General features: G+C 63.2%; 1 long non-coding RNA gene across 1 annotated transcript; it reads right to left on the bottom strand.

The window, feature by feature from the left end:
* Positions 1 to 992: 992 nt before the first annotated feature.
* LOC116598413 lies at positions 993 to 15,326 on the bottom strand. Its single transcript, XR_004289062.1, has 2 exons — positions 15,271 to 15,326; positions 993 to 1,383 (listed from the first exon to the last, which is right to left on the bottom strand). It is a non-coding gene; the product is annotated as an uncharacterized LOC116598413 (long non-coding RNA).
* Positions 15,327 to 19,796: the final 4,470 nt, after the last annotated feature.

Below are 19,796 nucleotides of genomic sequence, written 5' to 3'. Positions count from 1 at the left end.
TGACGAGAACGGGGCAAACCCAACAGAAGGGAGCTTCCTCCGCGTGCCCAGGGTGGCTACGAGAACCCAGAGTGGACACGGAGGGTAATGACGAGAACAAACGCTGTCCCCTCAGATCAGGAGCCGGGTCGAGAGTGATGTAAGGTCAGGAGAGACCCAGGCTCACGTGGACAAAAATTTGACAAAAATGCGGTCAGCTCAGGGGAGAAGGGAGTTCCTTGAACAAAGGTGTCGGCAGGCGGCTGGCCGCACAGGGAGCACAGACACGCACGCTGCGCACGGACTCACGAGCTTGCATGGGACACCGGGCACGAGAGGTCCACATCGCACATCTACACGGAAAGCCTAGACTTAAAACTCCCACACGAAAACACAGAAGAAAATCATTGCGGCTGTGGGTTAGGCAAGGATTTCTTAGACTCAAAACCCAAAGAATAATCCACAAAAGGACAAATAAGTAAACGGGATTTCATCAAAATGTAAAATACCTGCTTCTTAAAAGACGCTGTGAGGAGAACTGAAAGAAGCCGCAGACTGGGAGAGAGTATCTGCAAACTACACGCACGGTAAAAGTCGTAGCCACAATATATAAAGAGCTCTCAAAACTCAATAATAAGAAATTAACCCCTTTGAAAATGGGTCATGGATTTGAACAGACAATGCACCAAAGGCAGTTTACAGTGATAAATGAGAACACAGAACGTGATTCACCATCGTTAGTTATTAGGGAAGTTAAAACCACCAGAAGATACCGCAATCCACCAACAGGCCAGAAATAAAAGGCCCGACAACATCAAGAACTGGAGAGGTTGCGGAGCAGTTCCTACGCTGCCGGTGGGAATGGGAAGGGGTGAGCATCTCCCAAACAGCTGGACGGTTTCTTTTAAAATCACACACGTTCCTTCCACATGGTCCAGCCACGTGTCCTCCTGGAGAGAGGAAAGCACACGTCCACACGAGGCTTGTGCAGGAACGTCCACAGCAGTTTTATATTTTTTTAATAGCCAGAAACAAGAAGCAACCCACATGTCCATGGACAGGCATGGCTCAGCCAGCCGCGGCGCGTCCTTACAAGGAAACTGTGTTCGGCAGGAAACGGTGCGCACCGCCACAGAGCTCGGTCTCCGAATGATGATGCCGCCTGACAGGATGATCGCGCTTACATCAGACGGGAGACAAGGGCAGCGCATCTGCAGCGACAGAAAGCAGGTCAGCGGTTGCCTGGAGATGGCAGGCCGAGCAGAGGGCAGGAGGGAGCGCTCGCGGATCACACGAGCCTGGCGGGCGCTGGGGGTGTTCGCTGGGGCCACACAGACGTCAGACCGTGTCAAGCGTGGGCTTCAGACGTGTCAACATTATGAGGCTGTTTCTAGAATGACGACCCTGATAAAATGGCAGAGGAAGGACATCTGAAAAGCCTCTTCTCCGTTAAGCAATGACGGCGGCAGCCAGAACGCTTCGACGACGCCCTCAGGCCCCGGGGAAGGGCGCGCAGACTTGCCGTGGGCACTGCGCGTTCGGGGGGTGGGGGGGTGTAGGGTCGGGGGGTGTGGCGTGGGGGGGAAGGGCGCGGATCTGGGTGGGAACCGTGAGCTCGGGGCACCCTCCCCCGCCCCAACCCCATCTGCCCACCCCGTCTCCGTGGCAACCCTGGCAGCCGCGGGAGGGGGCAGAACGGAGCTGGGTCCCCCCGCCCGAAGCCCACCCCCAGACCCGTGGCTGGCGGTGCCCGGCACACCCGCCCGCTGAGCAGCTTCACGCGACACGACCCGGAGCTCACCCCAGGACGGAAGCGCCGTTTCTCCACGGGAATTTGCTGGAAGAAAGGATCAGAGGCGGCTGTGTAACCCGGCGGCCGTCTGAGGCAGTGGACAGCGGTTGTGGCAAAAATAGACCAGCAACAAGCTTAACAGCGAACGCTGGGGACTGAGATGGGCCGGGGGAGACCGGGGAGGCTCCTACACGTGCCCGGGAATCTGGGAGGCCGTGCGCATGCCAGAGCTGTGCCCGCGCTCCGTACGGGCCTGGGGAGACCCTGCACGCGGGCCACCTGGCCGGGGGTCACAGCCACACGAGGGGCTCCCCCAACAAAGCCTGGGGCACGCACGGGCTCCCAGAATTTGGGGAGCTCTCCTTCCAATCCTCGGCTGACCACCGGGCGAGCTGCAGACAGACAAGCTTCCCAGAACTCGTTCATGAAGTCACTGTACAAACAACAGCAAAACCACAGAGATGGGGAGACTCGGGCTTCCACATCATCTTCTGTCAAGTGTCTAGTTTTTGTTTTTTTTTGGTTTTTTTTTAAAGATTTTATTTATTTATTTGACAGAGAGAGATCACAGGTAGGCAGAGAGGCAGGCAGTGAGAGAGAGAGAGGAGGAAGCAGACTCCCCGCTGAGCAGAGAGCCCGATGCGGGGCTCGATCCCAGGACCCTGGGATCATGGCCTGAGCCGAAGGCTTAACCCACTGAGCCACCCAGGTGCCCTCAAGTGTCTAGTTTTAAAATGATAAAGACACGCAGAGAAGCGACGGAAGCTCTCCCCCACGCACGCAGGGCAGATGCGACGCACAGACACTGATCCCCGACCCGCACCGGTCCCCGACCCGCACCGGTCCCCGATCCGCACCGGTCCCCGACCCGCACCAGCCTTCACGGAAACCACGTCCGAAGAACTAAGAAGCTGCCTGGGATCAGCATGTCGGCAAACGGAGGGTCAGCAAAGACACAGAAGGCAGAGGAGATTCTGGAAGCCCAGAATCTGGGCAGAGGCCTCGGGTGGGGAAGGTTGGGGAAGGTCACGGAAGCGTGTCGGTGGAGCCCAGAGCAGTCAGGCTCGTGGACACCTGGACCCCAGCAACAGGGAAGCACGTGTTTTGATATATGCCGAGAGGGTATTTGGAGACACAAGGCCCCGAACGTACCGGATGGGGTGAGAACACTCGTCTGCACGGTGTAGCAGCTCACCAGAGCCCACAGAGGAAAACCAGGACGCCGCTGTGCCTGGACAGGCTGGGGTCGAAGCCTGAAGGCAGAACACCGGGAGAGAGAGGGCCGGGCTCCCTAGGAGCCCCGGAGGACAGCTGCAAAGACCGCCAGGCAAGGATTCTGCACACGGAGACGGTCCCTCAAAAATGAAGGTGAAATTGGGGTGCCTGGGTGGCTCAGTGGGTAAGCCTCTGCCTGTGCTCAGGTCGTGATCTCAGGGTCCTGGGATCGAGTCCCACATCGGGCTCCCTCCTCAGCGGGGAGCCTGTCTCCCCTCTCTCTCTGCCTACTTGTGATCTCTCCTCTGTCAAATAAATAAATAAAATCTTTTTTTATTATTTTATTTAATTTTATTTTTTAATTTTTTTATTTGTCAAATAAATAAATAAAATCTTTTTAAAAAAAGTTTTTAAAAAATGAAGGTGAAATTAAGACACACAAATGAAATCCATAACAGAAGAATCACGTGTAAATAAACGTATGAGAAAAAGAAGCCAGACCTAGCACATCCCTCTGGAGCAGGCCCATGTGGCCTCAGGCCACGCAGGAAGAGCCCAGCGGGTCCCCTAACCCAGCATGCAGGGCAGCGGGCGGGGAGGGCGCTGGGCGCTTCCGCTGGGATCTCCGCCGGGTGGGCTCGGAGCCGCCATGTGACAGGAGTGTGAGGACACACGTGCACACACAGCCGTGCCCACGGCCCACAGGTGAGCGCACACCCAGCGTTCGCGGCCCGAGGAGTGGTCGGCCGTGGTGTGGAATGTCGCCCCTCCAAGACCGGGGACGGACGGCCTCCAACACCAGGCGTGGAGCTAGGCGGCCACTCAAGGTCACTGTCCAGGGTCCGCTGGAAGGAAATGCACAGAACAGGGAGACGCACAGACGGGCGGGAGCCGTGAGGAGAGGCCACGGGGGGAGCGAGCGCAGGAGGGGGCGGGGCTTCTGGTGAGGTGACTAGAACCTTCTGGACCCGACAGAGGAGACAGGAGGCAGAACCGTGCCGTGGACTCAGTGGGGCTGACCTTCACTTTAAATGGCAGATTTCAAGAAACACGATTTAAATCTCCATGCTCAGAAGTTGCGTCAGAGAAGTTTTCTGTAAGAGGTGGGGCTCGGACGGCAGTGGGGCACACCAGGCTCGTCCAGCTCACCAGGCTCGTCAGGGCGACCGCACCCGCGGCCCCAGGGGAAGGCGCCTGCCCGCCCTCGGGGATCCAGCATGTGCGCACCCAGCGGGGCCACTCAGGATACGGGTGACCCGGCCGCACCACTCCCCGCCGCGGGTCTCCCGGAGCAGCCCAGCCCCGTCCTGACCCGGACACCCTGGGCCGGGCGCCCTGGGCTCTGGCCACAGCAGTTGGCAACCTCGGCCGGCTGGCAGCGCTCTCCCTGCGAGGCCTGGTCTTCTCACGCCTGCCGGGGCGTTAAGGATGTGGTTTGTGGTGCGCGGGCTGGGTGAGCGGGTCTCTGCGGGACATTCTAGACGCCAGCCCTCGGGGTCAGAAAGCTGTGTGCCTGCTCTCGCCTGGCCCTTGGTGACCATGCCCGGGGTCCGTGTCAGGGCCAGTGGAGAGGCTCCAGGGACTGGATCTGGCACGCAGACCCCATCTTCTCTTGCTGGGAGGAAGCAGAGCTGGGCGGGGGGAGCTCGGCCAGGCCCTTGCTACTGGCCAGAGACAGCCTGGCATCCAAGCCCCAGCGCCCGCTCCCGAAAAGTGGGACAAGCAGGACGCAGCAGACTCCTGCCTTGTCACACCTCCCCTTGCTGGCTGTTGAACAGCAGGGTCATGTGGCTCCTGGAGCACTGGACCAACCCCAGCACACGCGTGACCACCGGACCCACATGGACTTCGGTTCTGTGGGATACTGGACAGCCCCGCGACTCCCTCTCAGGACTCCCTCCGGGCCGTGCTGCCTCCCACTCCTCAGGAGGCCCGCTCAGGACGATGGGCGCCCTCCATGAGCACCACAGGGCGTGACCGTGACGTCAGGGCCACTCCTGCACGAGTGCCAGGACGACAGGAGATCCCAGGGCCGGGGCTGCAGTCACAGATGTCCCCGGGTCCAGAGAACTTGGCGGCTCTGGGTTTCGGCTCCCAGGGGCGTCCAGGCGCCCGAGCGTCCAGGAGCCCGAGCGCCGACCAACAGAAGCGATTCGCATCTACTCACCACCACCGGGAGCTCTGAATTTTCTGGAATGCCCCGTAACCAGGATCATACGGTATCCAGCCCGTTGCGTCAGGCTGGACACTGCCCTGGAGACCCAGCAGCGCCACCAGAGTCACAGCTGGCTCTCGTCCGTCCCGTCTGACGGGTGCTGTGGGTGCGCACGTCTGCCGCCGCTCACCTTGGAAAGGATCACCTTGAAAAGTTCTTCCGGGGTTTGGTTGACCACGGAAAGTGGCCGTGAACGTGAGCTTCCAGTTCCCGGGGGTAAGTACCCAAAAGGGAGCCGAAAGGTTACTGCGCCCAGGGCCCCCCGGCTTGAGGCTGTGCGGGGGGCAGGCAGGAGGCCGGCCGCCCCATGGGCTCCCGGACACACCTGGACAAGGACGCGATGCTCCCCTGCAGCCCTCACAGCAGCCACCCTGGAAACAGAGGCCTCCAGCGCCTCGGACGGCAATGAGCGTCGGGCCACAGCCCCCAGCGGCCCAGGCCCCTCTGACCACAGTGCTCACCCGAAGCTCTCCTCCGTTCCAGGAAATCGGGCGCAGGCGGGAGGCGAGGCGCTGAGCCCGCCCCCTCCAAAGGTCTCCTGATTCCCTGTTCCCAACCTCGCGCCCTCCACCTGGGATCACCGGAGCAGACAGCTCCCAGGAGAGACGGGCAGGGGCATCTCCCGCCAGCCAGCGGGCGAGCCGGGAAGGCCCTCCTGCGCTCCCGACGGGGTGCCCCCTCCCCCAGAGGAGGCAAGGCAGGGGCACAGGCCGAGGGGTGTCCCTTGGGCCTCCCCTCCGTGCGCCACCCGAGGTCCCTGCCTCTCTCGCAAGGACCCCTGTGGCTGCCTTGGGGCCCAGCCGGACACACAGACCCACCTCCTTACCTAAGGCCTTGACCCCATCACACACTTAGCCACACACGGGGATACTCACGGATCCCGGAAATGAGAACGTGAACACATCTCACATTTTCCAGGCTAATACCCAGATTTCTCTATTTTCTAAATGGATGACGTTGTTGTAGAGGAAACTTCTGGGGTAAGACACCTTCCCCGTGTCTCGTCTTCTGCGGGGGCTCCCCCGCCCTGGGTGCGTACGGGGCACCGCCGGACCCCAGCCGGACAGGACGGGTGGCTGCACTGCCGCTGGACACGATGGAGGCCAAGAATCGGGGCGGACTTTCATGAGCCGTGAAGGGCGTCCCTCCATGTTCACCTTCCTAAGGTGGTTTGGTTTTGTTCTGCTGCGCTTTTTTGGGCAGAGTGAAGTTACCGGGGCAGGAAGTCTCTTTATTGGGGACAATCCTGGGAATAAACCCTTTACTTGCACAACCCTGAAACTGACACCCAGGGGTCCCCTGAAGACAGCTGTGAAGTACCCAGGAGCCCGCCCACAGACGCCCCACGCCCCGGCACCCCAAGGGCTGCCCTATGTCTGGCCTGAGGGGCGCATCCGCAGGGCTGAGCGACCAGGTCACAGGGCCCGGGCATCGGCCGGGGGGACAGGTGGCCTGCAGCTGACCAGCTGGCTGCAGGCCCCGTGGGGACGCCGGGACAGAGCAGGAGCTCATGCGACGTCTTTCCCACGAAGAGCTCAGGAGAACCGCAGGCAGGCGTTCCCGGGATTGGGGCCGGTGCACCGCCGCGGCCCTGCTGCAGTGGCCTCGAGCCACACACATGAGGGCCGCTTCCTGCCACCCGCCACGTCTGCAGGACCCGTGTGGGCGAGCAGGGCACACACAGCTCCTGTTTTCTCTGTGCCTCCGCGAGGAAGCAGCCAGGGCTGCTGGGGGACGGAATCACCAGGAAAACGTCCCAGTGAAGACCAGCACGCTGCTGCGGGCTTTGCAAACATCACAAGAGAACCAGAACTGTCCTGGCAGACAGGAGGGCGCAGGGGCCCAGTGAGGGCCTGCAGGGTCCATGTGGGTCTGGCCCACAGCCCGGCCATCTCCAGATCGGAGGTTCAGCCTCCACACGGGTGCGACCCCCCTGAGAACCCCCAGAGCCCAGAGATGCCAATGGCCGGCTGGGTGAGCAGCTAGGGCACACAGACCCAAGGATGCCAAAGCCCTGTCATGAACTGAAGCCCTGAACCCCAGCACCCAGAACGTGACCGTAGAGACGGGGTCTACACGGAGGGGACTGAGGTAGAATGAGGTCACTAGGGTGACCCTGATGCTATCTGACCCGTGTCCCGAGGAGATCAGGACACAGCCCAGAGGCCGCCTTGAGGACATGGGGCGGGCGGGGGGATGGCGTCCATGCACCTGAGACAGACCAACCTGGGGAGAAGCCAGCCCTGGCCACGTCTGGACCATGGCCGTCTGTCCCCCAGCCCCGGACCAAGGACATCCATCTTCCAGCTCTGGACCCCAGACGTCCAACACTGACACTTGGACCCTCGGTGTCTGTCCCCCAGCTCTGGACCCCAAACGTCCATCCCCTAGCTCTGGAACAAGGATGTCCAGCCCCAGCAGAGCAAAAACAGCCACGGGGGCTGATTCTCATCGTGACAGACAGAGCAGCCCCCACCCCAGCTGCTTGGGGTCCTGCAGGGAGAGGCGGGGGCGCGGGCTCGGCCTCTCACACCACATTTCAGTAGCTCAGGAGAGAGCATCAGGTGGGCAGGAAACCCACACTCTCCCCGAGAGCACAGTCGCTGCACGACCCGATCCGGAGCTCCAACCCGGGGCAGGAGGACACAGTCCAGCCCTGGAGATGTAGATGGCGAACTGTAGGCACCACAGAAGCATCGGGGACCAGGGCTGCAGCCCGCAGGGGTTAGGGAAACTAAGGTCAGAGGTCAGAGGGGGGGACACCCCCCAACACTCCTTTCAGAGTGAGCCCCATCCTCCTGACGCCCCCCGCCCGCCCCACCGCAACTCCCACCCCAGGGAGGCTGAGCAGCCGCAGACGGGAACCAGGGGCAGGAGTGGCCGGAGCCCCATGTCCTGAGAGCACAAGCCGCTGGCCGGGGGCCGGAGAGCCGGACGAGCTCAGGCCCTGCCCCGGGTCATGGGGCCCAGGTCTGGGGGCTGTGGAGGAGCAGGGCCCGTGCCAGCACCCCATGCCCACGTCTCTGCATGTCAGGACCCTTCCAGCTTGCCAGGGTGGGGGGTGCCCACGGAGGCCAGGCCCCTGCTGTCTGCTAGAGCCAGGCCTTCGGCTCCCTCGGCAGCCCCTCCCTCCACAGCTCCCGGGACCCGGCCGGCCTCTGCTCCCCCACACTCCTGCAGACCTCAGGGGCATGGGGACCAAGGGTGGCAAGCAGGAGGTGCCCAATTCCTGATGTTCCCAGCCTCGGGCAGGTAATGAGGGCTGCTGGTGGGTCCTGTGGGGGCCTCGCACAGACAACCGCTGAGCTGGGGTGGGGGCCCTGCGGGGACAGGCAGCCCAGTCCCAGGGGCGGGGGTCACTCCTGCGTGGGGTTTTGTCGGTGACTGCCCCATCGTCCAGTATGCGTGCACCTGTGCACACAGGCCACCCCCCGCCCCCTCGTCCCTTGGGGAGCAGACGGCTCCATCCACAGCAGTGCCCGGGGGAACTCGCCAGCAAAGTTGAACCTGAAGGTAAGAGGGGTTACTCCTGCAGGAGACAGGCTAGTCCTGACCCGGGGGGACAGAGGGGCCAGGTGGAGGGGCTCCAGGGAAGCCTGTGACCAGGGCAAGGAACATCCGATCTGACGCGGGGGCTGGGAGGACTGGCCATGGACCCACCGCCCAGCAGGCCTTTCCTCTGCACCTGGGCCAGAGGGCCTGGAACCCCGCTGCCCCGGAGAATCACCTGGGAGAGGGGTTCGGATCTGCACTTCCATCCCCACTCACGCCCCAGCAGATCGGGACCTCCGGGCTGGGCGGCCTGTGCGCCGCTGGGAGCCAGGACCTTGACCCTCTCCTCCCCCAAGTGTGGGACTCAGCCAGAGGCCAGGCGCAGGGACAGGCTGCTGCCCAGCACCTCTGACCCGGCTGCCCCTCCCCCTTCCCTCCCTGGCCCGCCAGGAGGTCCCCTCAGCAATGTCCGCCCTGGAAACTGCAGGCGTGCAGAGCACCTCACTGTTTGCAGAGCCTACCCCGGGGAGGGGGGGTGGCCTGGCTCATCCTTCCCGTCTGTGCGGCAGAAGGAGCAGAGCTCCACCAGAGGCCAGGCAGGACAGGCAAGGGGCCTGAGGGTCCAGGAGGAGCTGGGGCAGCAGGGGTGGAGGCAGGGCCTCTCCTGTTTCCACAGCCTGCTAGACCCTGCCCACCAAGGTGGCCTCAGTGGACCCGTGGCTCCTGTGCAGACGCGGGAAGGGCAGATTCTAAAAAGCCTCCTGGGGGGCCAATGGCCACAGATGGCCCTCCCCTGTCCCACGTGCACGCCACCCCCACCAGAGCCTGCATGCAGGCCCCTGGGCATCCCCAAGGCTGGGCTCCAGGCCCCAAAAGCAGAGCTTGACGCCTGTTTCCAAGGGTCATTTCATGTCCCCGCCCTTCCTTCCTCTGGCCCCAGGGGACAGACTGGGAGAGCCCAGAGCCCAGCCAGGCCCCAGCCATACCCGCTCCAGGCCCCGCCACAGAGAGGCCCTTGGTGCCCAGACAGCAGGCCTCGGTGTACAGGCCACTCTCCCACGAGGCAGCTCCCAAGCTCAGGCCTCCCCCAACCCGGCCTGCACCTGGGTGGCCTCCAGCTGTCCGGGTGTGGCCACTGGCACCCGCTTGTTTTCCTTCCCTCCTGGGAGACAGGCTGCTGCTTCCGGAAAGCGTGTCTGCTACGTGGCTCCTGGAAACACCATCTGATTAAGGCGACTCAGCCCCAGGCGGCCGGTGGGAGGCTGCAGGCACCCAGGGCTCACCACCAGGCAGGAGAGGGAGGCCACTCAGCTCTGGCCCAGGTGAGGACCCGGCTCTAAACGGGGCGATGAAAGAGCCCGGGGGCCCCTCCGGGAGTGGGCGGCCTCCCCGCACCAACCAGCCCCACGGCTGCACTCCGCCCAACGCCAACGGACACCTTGGATGCGGGAGTCCAAGACCCAGGGAGCCCCTTCCACACACATGCGTGCACACGAGCACACACGCACTCGTGCACGCGCCCCAGCACAGTAAGATGCAACACTGGGAAGACACGTGCACACACAGCACGCGCATGTGCACATACATGGGACACATGTGCACGCACGATGGGCCGGTCTGCACACACAGGCACAGGCGCACACACAGGCCCTAGTTGCAGCACGTGGTGCAGCTCAGAAACACCGGCTGAACACCTAGTAAACAAGGAACGGAACTAACACGGAAATCGTTAGAACGTCCTGTAACAGAAGTCCCTGGAACTCAGCTTCCTGCACGCAGGAGCGCAGCCGCTCTAACAGACCCATCACCAACCCCTCTTCCCCTCCAGGCGCCCTGAGCCCTCCCAGCTCGCGGCCCGGTTTTGGGGACACAGCCCAAGATGGAGGACCGACCACCAGGCTGGGGCAGCCCAGGCTCCGAGGGAGGGCCCAGGGCTCCCCGGGGCCAGCGCCGTCCAGCCGGCCAAGGCTCCTGCGTGCAGTGCCTGGGCGTCTCCCAAACTCGGGTCATCACACACGAGGTCCCTGTTCCAGCCCCAGGGTTCTCCGAAGCGCTGTGGGGCGGGGGGGGGGGGGGGGGGTGTCCAGGGCACAACCTCTTTGCCGGCTCAGGACCCCGGACCTTCTCAGGACAGGGCCAGCTCGTTCCCTGGTGGCTCTTGGGGCTGCAGTTTCACTCACTGCACCTGCCGCCCCACTGCCAGCCACCTGGCTCAGGGACACGAACAACTAGGGTTGTGTCACCTGAATGGTAGCTACCGAGGGTAGACACCCGACACGTTCACCGGGGCTAGGACAGGTGTGTGGGACTAGGTTTGGGGGGTGCAACAGTGTCAGAGATGATAAGTGTGGGAAATGGGACAGGTGTGGGGGATGGGCCGGGCGGGGGGGGGGGGTGATGCGTGCGAGGCACGGGAAGGCAGCAGGGGAGGAGGGCACAGCCTGCACGGGTTCGGAACACGCTAGGCAGGGCTGGAATTCATGTATTATTTTAGTTTTTTTGTTTTTTAAGATTTTATTTATTTATTTGACAGACAGAGATCACAAGTAGGCAGAGAGACAGGCAGAGAGAGAGGAGGAAGCAGGCTCCCTGGCGAGCAGAGAGCCCGATGCAGGGCTCGATCCCCTGAGACCATGACTTGAGCTGAAAGCAGAGGCTTTGCCCCCCAGGGGCCCCGTCTCCCTATCTTTACGTAGACTCACGCCCAGCATGGAGCCCAACACCGGGCCTGAGGCGGAGACCTGAGCCGAGATCAGCGGTCGGACGCTCAACCGACCAAGTGCCCCGGTGCCCCGATTTTGATACTCTCTGGATTATTTCGAGGCCCTTTAAGATGACCAGCTTTCCTCAGAGTGCATTTCTGGCCGCCTTCTAGAAGCTTCCGTGGGCCCTGTCTTCTGCACTCAGCCGTCACATGCTATTGCCGACTCTGACTCAAGCTGGACGCAGAGCATTAGAGCCATTTCCCGCTGTCCCGCCAGCCCCACCGCGCCAGAGAGAACCCTGCGTGCGCGTGGGACGGTGCGCGGCTCGCTGTGGCGGACACCTGTCGTCTCGGTCTCCGGGTGTTTCTGGCCTGGCCGAGGGATGGCGGCAGCTCCTGACCTCGGCAGCCAAAGTACTGCTGTCTGTTCCCTTGTCTTCTGGCTGGTGCGGCCGTCACAGGAAGGAACATCCATGAAGAGCCAGTGGTTTCCGCTGCGGTGGCCTGGGGCTCCCTGTGGTGTGCACAGTGGGAGCCCAGGCTGCCGAGAGGCCACCATCTGTGGCGCCGCCGGTCACCACACCAGCACGGTGCACCACACATGGACTCTGGAAGCATCCCCAAAAGTGGCACATGTCCCTCACGCCTGAGGCCAGACTGGGAGCATGGCTGTGCCCAAATCCAAGGGCAGGGGTGCAGGCCTACCACAAGCTGGGGATGGTGGGGAGGGTTAGAGCAGGGTGTCCCTGCCCTGGCGGCCTTGACACTGGGGATGAGGCCACTCGGCCCCAAGCAACCCCGGCGGAGCCAACAGAGCCAATATGCCCCAGTGCCCCAGGCTTCTGAGAATCGGTCGTCAGGCCCCTGGGCCTCCGCTGGAGGTGGCCATGGGCACACGGTCCTCTGTGGGTCCTTCAAGCCTTCCCTCCTGGGGCTGCCCATGCCCCACGACTCTCCCCTTCCACATCCCCAGAGATCAGGCCCCTTTCAAGCACAGTTACAGTCGAGCCCAAGGGGAGGGTCGAGGGCGGCATGGGGGCAGGCCATGCCCACCACTGTTCTGGCCTTGTCTCCCGGGTGTCCTGCTCAGACGGGCTCGGAGGCCCCACAGAGCTTGCCAGGAAGGACAGTGCGACTCAGGAAATGTTCCTTATGCAGCAGGACTTGTCACAGACGGCAAGGAGACACCAGCAGACTACAGCGCCAGCAAGGAGGGCAGGCCTGGCCGTTTAGGGACCGAGCAGAAGGCCCATGGCAGGACCCCAGAGAGGGGTGGTGGCCACAGCAGTGACCTGCTCCTTCTGGAATGTGAGGAGCAATACATGTGCAGGGCGGGCCAGGCAGGGCCCTGCGGGGCCCATGGTGGCCTCTGCAGAACCTCAGGGCTCCCTCCCCAGGAGATCGGGGCTGGAGGCTGCGCTGAGCCACCCCACCCCCACCCCCACACACCCAGAGCTGCAGCACCAGGCCTGTGCGGTGGGCCCCAACCTCGGGGACCCATGGCAGGGAACACCTGCCTCCTCCCGCCACCCCCCACCCCCCCAGAGAGCGGAAGCTCAGAGACACTGAGCGGAACGCTGCCTGGAGACCCGCGGGTTCTCCAGAAGCCCGGGCTGCACCTCTTGCTCAGGGACCCCAGCAACAGAAACATGACCCGAGCCAAGCACATGACCCCAGGAATGCAAAGCTGAGCAGGCTGGGGAAAAGTAATCACACCTAATCACACCGTTCGCCCCCCAGCAGGAAAAATAATAACAAAATAACAAAACACATGACTTTCGCAACAGGAGCCAAAAAGGAATTCAGTAACATTCATCCCGACTCGCTACAAGGGCTCCCGAAGCAGGAGTGACAGGAAGTTATGCGCGGGAAAGCACACGCCTACCGGGAACATCTGAGTTTGCACACGGAAGCTTGTATGCTGCACACACGCACGCACGCACCACACTACACACACGTCCACCCATGCACGTTATGTGTGCACACGTGCAGTGTAACACATGCTGCGTATACACGTGTGCCCGCACAAATGCACATAACATGCTATGTGTGTACACATGTGCGCATGCACGCTCACAGTCCCACACGTGTGCCCCACAGCAGGTATGTCCTTAAAAGTGGGACCAGGTGTTCCAGAGGACGGCCCTATCCCCCACCACCACCAGGTTGTGACCCCAGCAGCAGCAGCATCTCCTGGGTCAGAACATGTGTTCCCGTGCTGCCTCCCGTCCAAATCTGGACTCACCAGTGCCCCTCTCCTGGGCAAAACTGACCAAGGAGTTTTGCTGACTCAAGGGCAGCAAAGTCTGTTTTTTGCTGAATTTGCTGAGTCAAAACTGACTCAAGGAGCACTTGGTCCTAGAACAGGAATGGCTGAGGGTCAGGGCTGTTACTGCCCCTCACCCTCAGCCAATGCCATGGACTCGTCAGTAACCTCGATCAAGCAGGACCAGGGTCACAGGGTCCTCTGAGGGCTCCTGGCCAAGCCCGGGGAAGTGAGCTGTGCCTGACTTCTAAAACCGGAGCTGTGCAGCTCAGCCCGCACTCTTCTGGAAGAGGGGGACCCTCATCTGCTCCCAGGGTCGGGCCTGTCCACAATGTGGGGCCCGAGCCCAGCCTCTGGTCCCCAGAGAAGGTCCCCACCCCAGGGCTGTGCTGTCAGGAAGGACAACCCCCTCCAGGGTCTAGGCAGCTCCGAGAGAAGAGACAGGAGCACCGAGAGGGGGACTGCGGACTGGCCACCGCCTGCGGCCCTGACAACGATGTGGGGCTGCGGCCGGCCGCCCGACCGCCTGACTGCCCAGCCCTCCGCTCCCCCTTTCACTGCAAGTCCTCGCGCCGTCCCACGCCGGTCCCACCCCAGCAGCTGGGGGGCCCAGCTGTGCAGGAGCCAGGCACGGTGCCCAGCCCAGGTCCTCCAGCTGGGCTGCCCTGCGGTGGCCTCAGGGTCTAGGGGCACTGGCAGGACAGAGGGCAGACGGCGGCCAATTCTAGAGGAACCTCGAGACACCCAAACCCTCCCAAACACCTCCCTCCCCAGCCCTCCCCAAGCCCTTCACACAGGAGGAAGACTCTTCCTTTCGAACGCCCTCTGAGCACACGAGAGGGCCGCCAAAACAGCAGGCCGCTCACCAGGGGTTCCAGGAGGCCGTCCCCAGAATGCGCGCCTATCCGCACGCACAAACCCGCGTTGTCCACAAGCATGTGCCCGCGTGCAAGCACCGTGTGTGCACCTACCCACACACGCGTGGGGCTCTGTGCTACTCCGGACAGACGTGCACAATACACACGAGTGTTAAAAGACGAGGGGCCCCGACCCTGCACCCATCAGGACGATCCCTGCCCGGAACCCAGGCGCTGTCCGCCAAGGTTGCCTCCGTGGCTGAGCCCGGCCCTGCCCGGACGCTCCCCTCCTCCAGGGGAAGCTCCAGCGGAAGCCCGGGACCAGGGCGGCCGGGAGGCGACACGGCTGCCAGGACAGGGCTCCTCATCAGACACGACACGTTCAATGGCCCAGCTCCAGCTGCCCCCAACCCCAGCGCGGGGGCCCCTCAACTGACTTGGCTGAAGCTCCGGCCCCTCCCTTCCTGCAGCGCCTCTGCCCTCCCGCCGCCTCCGGGTGCCTCTCCCTCTACCCACACCCACCCCACCCCCACCTGAAGGGTCGGAGCGACGTGGGCAGGGCCGAGCCACAGCAGGACCACCAGCTGCCTTCTTAGGGGCACCTGTTGGTCCTGCCCTTGGATGTCTGGCCTGGGCCCAGGGCCTGTGGCATCAGACCTGCAGAGGAGCCGTCCTGACCACCCGGCCACCAGCAGCCACCGACCCCTCCCCTGCGCTGCTGCGCGTCCGGTCAGCAACGAAAGAGCTCACCGTGGCCCCAGGTCAGGGGGCAGCTCAGACCCCCAGGCAGCAGGACCGGCAACACGTGAGCTCACTGGGGGACGTGGTGGACGGCGCTGTGGACGGCTCTGCGCAGGAAGCCCAGGCCTTGCCCGGCCCTCTGCAAAGGAAACCACCATCTGCCCTCGGCCTCCCCCCTTTTCCTGACTGGAATGTGGACGTGATGGCTGGGGTGCTAGCAGCTGCTTAGCACCAGGAGGAGTAAGAGACCGGGCTGCTGACCCAGCACCTTGCATCCAGCTTCCTTCTGGGAGGGACAACCCACCCTCTTCCACATGATGAACTGCTGTGACTTGCATTCTCAGTCACAAGCAGCACAGCAGGAACTAGCAGATGACCATCGCACTCCCTCAGGCCCCCCACTAGACGGCATCCCCAGCCTGCTCCGTAGTAATGCTGGGTCAGCCCCAGGCCGGCCTCTGTGTACCCCTCACCCACCCGCCCGGGACCTCCACCACCGGTTTGTGTTTGGGACAGGAGCTCAGCCGGCAGGAGGCAGGAGCGGACATCTTCCTCACTCACACTTGCCACTGTCCCCTCCCCTAGAGACCTCCTAGTGCGGCCCAGGGCCCCCCACTGAGCTACGGCGGACAGCTGCCCCCACCAGACTGCGCTTCCATGGCACGTGCTGGGTGGGGCCCAAGGACCCACCACAGATGGCAACAGAAAGGCTGGCTGGGAATGAACGGGGTGGGGGGCAGCCACCCTACCAGGTGGCAGGCTAGAGGATGGGGCACTTTAGCCTGCTGGGTGGGGGGCACGATGGCCAGGCCCATCAGACCCAGGGGCATGTGTCTGCAGGAGGCAGAGGGAGGGCCGCTCACACAGGCACCCAGAGCCTGGGGGCTGACCAGGACAGATTCTCTAATTACACATGGTGATGTAATTAGAATCTGTTCCCAACTTAGGAGCCCGGAGGCGGGAATAATTACTGCTGTGCACAAGCCCTGGGCACCCAAGCAGGGAGACGGGCGCCCGACCCCCGTGCTGTCCTTGTCGGGCACTGACCAGAACCCAGAGTGGAGGTCGAGGGCCTCAGTGGGGGTCCAGGGGCGGTGGGGGTGGGGGCTGGAAGCTCTGCATTCCCCAGGACCTCAACCTCAGCAGGGAAAGCACCTGCTACCCCAGCTCCAGCCCCAACCCGGGGGCACTCCCCTCTCCGGGCTCTTGGGCTCCCTCCTCGGCAGACCAAGTCCGAACCCTCAGGGCCCCCTCTTCTGCCGGCAGAGACCAGGAGAACAGCAACAGGAACGGAAAAGGCTTCAGCCTGGCAGGAGGCCCCGCAGACTCCACGGCCCAGCAGCCTCTGTGGCACCAGAAGACATCTGAATTCAGATACAAGTAAGCACTATTTTCACCCCAGAATCTGAAAAATCACATTTCCCAATCTTAACAAAGCCTCAACACAAGCCAACATCACAAACACGTCTGTGATTATCACAGTAACCATGTTATTTCAATAATTTTAGAAGAAAGTGCAGTTTATTGAGTCTGTTTGACTTCTAAATAAGGAAGCTGTCCACGCAAGCCAAGGGTCTCAGGTCCAGAAGCAGGGGACCAGCTGGCCTGGGAACGCGACATCAGAGAGACCGGAAGGCTGGCGTCTTGCTATCTCTGGGAGCCGACTGGCTCTCCCGGTGTCCTGGAAACGTGCACTGATAGCGGCACCCTGGAACCCGGGTCATGGGGTGGCGGCCAAGAACCCACTAGGGCCAGGCGGGGGCCAGACCCCAACATCTCAGCACAACGTGACCAGCCTAAGCAGCCGTCCCGAGCATTACCGCCGCCTGAACGGTATTCCAGAAGCAGCCTGCGCGACACCGGACTTCCACGCAACACGGGGCCTTCACAGGCAGCGCTGCCTGTGCCTGACTCACCATCCAGCGGAGACGGCCCCGCACGCACACTGGTCTCTGCCCAAGGAAAAGGCTCTGAAGCAGCCAGGGAGCCTGAGCCCACGTGAAAGCCCGCACACGGAGGCTGCGGGGCTGCCTCAGGGCCACCGGTCACCATCCGCCTGGTGCCAGACCCAGGCCCCTCTTGGTGCAGCCCCGCAACCCAGACAGCAGAGACAATAAGCCAACGTGCGCCAGTCCTGCCGGCCTGCCTGGAGCGGAGCGAGCCCGAGGGCCGTGCGTTCACACCAGCGCCTTCCTTCCCTGCAGGTGCTTCGGAGTCAGGGCCCCAGGAACCCTCTTCCCGCTGCACACTCTGTGCAGACACGAGGCCACCCCACCCAAACCCGACACGAGGCTTGGTCACCTGGGTCAATGCAGGCCACCGTTTCCTGTCTCTGGTTCATTCACAGACTCACTGCCACACCCAACAGGGCAAATCACCCCCTGCCCTCAAGCGTTTCTGTCCTCAGGAAAGCCAGGCAGCTCTGAGGACATAAGGTCAACACCAGGCAGGACAAGGGCTGGGTGCTGAGGTCCGGGGGCACCAGGAGGCCCTCATCACCATGAGGGACCCGCAGCCCACCGCCCAAGGCCCCAGCGCGTGCTCCGCCGCCCACGGCTGCCCCACGCCTCCCCCTCCTCCTCCCGCATGGCCGGCCCACCGCACGAAGCCTCGGTCGCCCAGCGTCTACCCCACAGGCAAGGTCACCTCCTCCCTGCCCCACTTGGCGAGTGGCTGTGGACTCTGGATGTGGACCTGCGGTTCACCCGGGAGCTTCCGAGAACGCCGCTGCCCTGACCCTCCCCAGACCCAGTGTGTCTCTGATGACTCCCGTCTACCTGGAACCTCAGAGCACGACTGTATTTGGAAATGGAACCCGCGGCGGCATTAACTGATGGGAGGCCATCCTACAGGACGGCGGCCTGACCCAGTGACTCCCGGGAGGCAGAAGAGCGACGGGGGTGATGCAGCCACCAGCCGGGGACGCCAGCGCTGCTGGCAGACGGGACCGCCCTGTCTGGAGGCCTCCGGAGGCGGCGTGGGCTTGCCAGCAGGGACCAGACTCCATGGGAGAACGCATTCCCGGTGTCTGAAGTCACCTCAACTGCTGACGTATTGCCCAAGACACAACTTTGGTGGGTGCCGCAGGCAAGCGTCCGGCCCGGCCCACACTTGTGGGGAGAACAGGCGGCGGCACGTCCGGGGGGACGTCTGTTACACGGGTCCCACGGCGCCGGTACCGTGCACGCGCACATGCACACACACACACACACACACACACAGCAGAACGGGGACAGCAGACGCGGCAACCGGGACCCCAGGGGGAAGAGGAGAGGGTCCTGGGGAGGGAGGATGCCCGTGGGTCGCTGGAGTCCTTCAGAAGGGGGTCCTGACGACGTCAGGCTGGGGCCAGGGGACCTGCAGAGGGGAGCCTGCGGGCCCCACCTGGGCCAGAGACCAGACCCACGCAGCCCTGCACGAACACAACTGTTCCGCTCACCGCGTACCCTGCCATGCCGTCACGCCCACGCCGTGCACACCAGAAACCACGCACGCGCACACAGGCTTCCCTTCCTGCCCGGCGGCAGGCGTCCGGCCACACCCAGGGGACACCCGGAACGGCCTCTCCCGCCACAGCGGTCACCGGTGTCCGGCACTCTGCTCTGGGGCTGAGGTCCCCACACATTCGAGGCCTCCCGGGGTGGGGGGGTTCTTCAGAGGTCAGTGGTCGGGGCAGCCTACCCTCCACGCACCCTCCCCTGCTCGGCACAGGCTCCCCAGGCACACCCCGGGGCCGCGGGAGGCCCGGAACTTTCTCCCTTCAGGTAACACGTAACGCGCTCGCAGTCACTGCCACCAAACTCGGACGCTCGGACAAGCGTGATGGAGAAACAAGACGGCGGCCGGGCCCCACTCGGGTTCTCCCGCACGTGTTTATTGCAAACGTGAGTCGATCACAAACACCACATTGTAAACAGCTCGTCTCACTTAAGGGGAACCAGTGTCCATGCTGAAGACAGGAGAGCACCGTCGCTCCGAGGCTGGCGGGCCTGTCCAGACGGCCGTGTGGACCTCCGGCCAAGGGGACTCAGGCTCCCACGCGCAGCCTCAGAGGCCACACCTGTCCCTTTCTGTGTCCTGTTCCTGGGGGGCGTGACGCTGTGTGCTCTGGTGGCGAGAAGGGGTCCAGGATGCCCAACGGCGGCAGGGCACAGGCTCGGATTCCCTTCAGCCACCCGTGCCCGGAGAGTCCTGGGAGACGCTGCTCCGTGTCTGAGAGCCGCGGGCACACTAGCCGTGGCACCAGAGGTCGATGACATTTCCAGAGCTCACGCCAGGTCAGCCACAAAGCCCAGAGTGCCTGGCTCCTGGACGCCCCGCCCGCACACCACAGCTAGGCAACGGGTACTGGGTATCCCGGCCCTGGCCCCGCGGGTGATGGGGCTTCCCTGGGTCTGAAGCTGCTGCCCTGGGTGCCCAGGCCCCCACACCGCACACACCCCGGACAAGCCCAGGCCCTTAGGGGTGAAGTCTGCTCTTGTAGCCTGGCCTCCAAACCCCGGGCTTCGGAAGGGAAATGCCCATCTTGCTCCCAG

The sequence above is a fragment of the Mustela erminea genome, chromosome 1 (genome assembly GCF_009829155.1).
Source record: "Mustela erminea isolate mMusErm1 chromosome 1, mMusErm1.Pri, whole genome shotgun sequence".
Lineage (NCBI taxonomy): Eukaryota > Metazoa > Chordata > Mammalia > Carnivora > Mustelidae > Mustela > Mustela erminea.
Note: the sequence above shows the minus strand (reverse complement) of the source record. Positions and strands in the feature narration are given on the sequence as shown.